Raw genomic sequence first — 3,727 nt, forward strand, 5'->3', positions numbered from 1 at the left:
GCGTCCGGGGCTCCCACCTCCAGGCAGACGGCATGTCAAAGTGCCCAGGACGGGCTCCATGAGTCTGGGACAGCCCTCCCCCGGGCGTCTGGGACACCCATCTCCATGAGGCCAACGGCATAGGCAAAGTACCCAGGACGGGCTCCATGGGTCCCGGGCAGACCTCCCCCCGGGCGTCCGGGGGTCCCACCTCCAGGCCGACGGAATGTCAAAGTACCCAGGACGGGCTCCACGGGTCCCGGGCATTCCTCCCCCAGGTCGTCCGGGCCCTAGAGCTCCGGTGGTCCAACCTGCGCCTGAGGCCCAGCCGGGGTCCAAGAGCCCTGCCTTGCGTGGGCAGGCAGTCAGGAACCCTACCGCGAAGGCTTGGGGTGGATGGGGAGCTGGGAGTCCTTTCGATCCGGGCCATCTGGTCGCCCGCGATGCTTTCCAATGGGGCGACCAGATGGCCGGGCTTCCATGGAAGTCCCGATGAGGTGCCATTCGCCTCCCGGATCCCAGCTAGGGCTCCATGAGCTCGGGTTCTTTTACGCCTTGGGTCCCCTCTGTCACCTCGCGTGCACGGATTGCAAGAAAGGGGGGTAACTTCCCTCCGGATTACTAGGGGCTGGGTACGCCCGGACACCTCTCCAGGGCTGGTGGTCCTCTGCCCGGGGACCAGATGAGATATGCCTGGGCAACACCTCCCCCGGGCGTCTGGGGGCTCCATTCTCCGGGCCAACGGCATGGCTCAATGCCCAGGACGGGCTCCACGTGTCCCGGACAGACCGCCCCTGGGCGTCCGGGGCACCCATCTCCAGGAGGCCAACGGGATGGCAAAGTACCCGGGAAGGGCTCCACGGGTCCCGGGCAGCCTTCCCCCGGGCGTCCGGGGCTCCCACCTCCAGGCCGACGGCATGTCACACTGCCCAGGACGGGCTCCATGGGCCCCGGACAGACCTCCCCGGGGCGTCCGGGGCACCCATCTCCAGGAGGCCAACAGCGTTGCAAAGTACCCGGAAAGGACTCCACGGGTACCGGGCAGTCCTCCCCCGGGCGTCCGGGGCACCCATCTCCATGAGGCCAACGGCATTGGCAAAGTACCCGGGAGGGGCTCCACGGGTCCCGGGCAGGCCTCCCCCGGGCGTCCGGGGCACCCATCTCCAGGAGGCCAACAGCGTTGCAAAGTACCCGGAAAGGACTCCACGGGTACCGGGCAGTCCTCCCCCGGGCGTCCGGGGCACCCATCTCCATGAGGCCAACGGCATTGGCAAAGTACCCGGGGAGGGCTCCACGGGTCCCGGACAGCCTTCCCCCGGGCGTCCGGGGCTCCCACCTCCAGGCCGACGGCATGTCACACTGCCCAGGACGGGCTCCATGGGCCCCGGACAGACCTCCCCCCGGGCGTCCGGGGCACCCATCTCCAGGAGGCCAACGGGATGGCAAAGTACCCGGGAAGGGCTCCACGGGTCCCGGGCAGCCTTCCCCCGGGCGTCCGGGGCTCCCACCTCCAGGCCGACGGCATGTCACACTGCCCAGGACGGGCTCCATGGGCCCCGGACAGACCTCCCCCGGGCGTCCGGGGCACCCATCTCCAGGAGGCCAACGGGATGGCAGAGTAACCAGGAAGGGCTCCATGGGTCCCGGGCAGCCCTCCCCCGGGCGTCCGGGGCTCCCACCTCCAGGACGACGGCATGTCAAAGTGCCCAGGGCGGGCTCCACGGGCCCCGGGCAGCCCTCCCCCCGGGCGTTCGGGGCACACATCTCCAGGAGGCCAACGGCATTGGCAAAGTACCCGGGAAGGGCTCCACGGGTCCCGACCAGGCTTCCCACGGGCGTCCCGGGCACCCTCCTCCAGGCCGACGGCATGTCAAAGTGTCCAGGACGGGCTCCACGGGTACCAGGCAGTCCTCCCCTGGGCGTCCGGGGCTCCCATCTCCAGGCCAACGGCATGGCTCAATGCCCAGGACGGGCTCCATGGGTCCCGCGCAGGCCTCCCCCGGACGCGTCCGGGGCAACCATCTCCATGAGGCCAACGGCATTGGCAAAGTACCCGGGAAGGGCTCCACGGGTCCCGGGCAGGCCTCCCCCGGGCGTCCGGGGCTCCCATCTCCAGGCCAACGGCATGGCTCAATGCCCAGGACGGGCTCCATGGGTCCCGCGCAGGCCTCCCCCGGACGCGTCCGGGGCAACCATCTCCATGAGGCCAACGGCATTGGCAAAGTACCCGCGAAGGGCTCCACGGGTCCCGGGCAGGCCTCCCCCGGGCGTCCAGGGCACCCACCTCCAGGCCGACGGCATGTAAAAGTGCCCAGGACCAGTTCCACGGGTCCCGGGCAGTCCTCCCCCGGGCGTCCGGGGCTCCCTTCCCCGGGCCAAAGCATTCCAGAGTGCCCAGGACGGGCTCCACGGGTCCCGGGCGTCCAGGGCTCCCTTCCCCGGGCCAACGGCTTGTCAGAGTGCCCAGGACGGGCTCCACGGGCCCCGGGCATCCGGGGCACCCTTCCCCGGGCCAGCGGCATGTCAGAGTGCCCAGGACGAGTTCCACGGGACCCGGACGTCCGGGGCTCCCTTCCCCGGGCCAACGGCTTACAGGAGTGCCCAGGACGGGCTCCACAGGTCCCGGTCGTCTGGGGCTCCCTTCCCCGGGCCAACAGCTTGTCAGAGTGCCCAGGACGGGCTCCACGGGTCCCGGGCAGTCCTCCCCCGGGCCAACAGCAGGTCAGAGTGCCCAGGACGGGCTCCACGGGTCCCGGGCAGCTCCATGCCCAAACCCATTTGAAAACCCGCCGCAGCGAAGGGGTTATAGGCGGCCATCTATTCAAATGCACAAATGCATGCTGTGACATCGCATTCCTTTACAGCGAGATGCCTTGGCATCGCAAGTCAGTAGATCAACTTGATCTAGAGGACACACAAACTAAAGGCATAATACAATCTATTTTTCAAACTCCAACCTGCGCAACAGGAGGGAAAGTGTTGATATACTAGCCCCTTCAGTGCTAATGACGGCTCCAGCTCGTCATGATTCCAGTAGGGAAGGTGTTGGTACATTCCTTATGTTGGAGCGCCATCTAGAGCAAGTCCGGTAGATAATGTGTTTGCAATAGTAGCGCGCAATGCTTTCCAATGGGGCGACCAGATTGCCGGGCTTACATGGAAGGCCTGAGGTCCAGGGGAGGGCGGCCTCCCCATCCCGGGCGCTGTCCTTGGTCCTGCTGCGTGGCAGGGTGCCCGGGACGGGGTCCTGGAGGGCCCGGGGAGGCTTCCCCTGCGCCTCCGGGCTTGGGAGCCCAGGCTGGGTCCAGGGGCCCGGCCGGGCCCCGGGTCGGGTGCCACGGCCCTGGGCCCTGTCTCCCAGCCTGCCGCACTGCCAAGGGCCCGGGGAGCCTCCCCTTGCTTGGCTGGGTTCAGGAGCAGTGGCTAGGGCCCCTGAGGGCCCGGGGAGGGCGGCCTCCCCACCCCGGGCTCTGTCCTTGGTCCTGCTGCGTGGCAGGGTGCCCGGGACGGGGTCCGGAGGGACCGGGGAGGCGTCCCATGCGCCTCCGGGCTTGGGAGCCCCGGCTGCGTCCAGGGGCCCGGCCGGGCCCCGGGTCGGGTGCCACGGCCCTGGGCCCTGTCTCCCAGCCTGCCGCACTGCCAAGGGCCCGGGAAGGGGTTCCGATGTGCCCGGGGAGCCTCCCCTTGCTTGGCTGGGTTCAGGAGCAGTGGCTAGGGCCCCTGAGGGCCCGGGGAGGGCGGCCTCCCC

This window comes from Lissotriton helveticus, chromosome 2_1, assembly GCF_964261635.1.
Source record: "Lissotriton helveticus chromosome 2_1, aLisHel1.1, whole genome shotgun sequence".
NCBI lineage: Eukaryota > Metazoa > Chordata > Amphibia > Caudata > Salamandridae > Lissotriton > Lissotriton helveticus.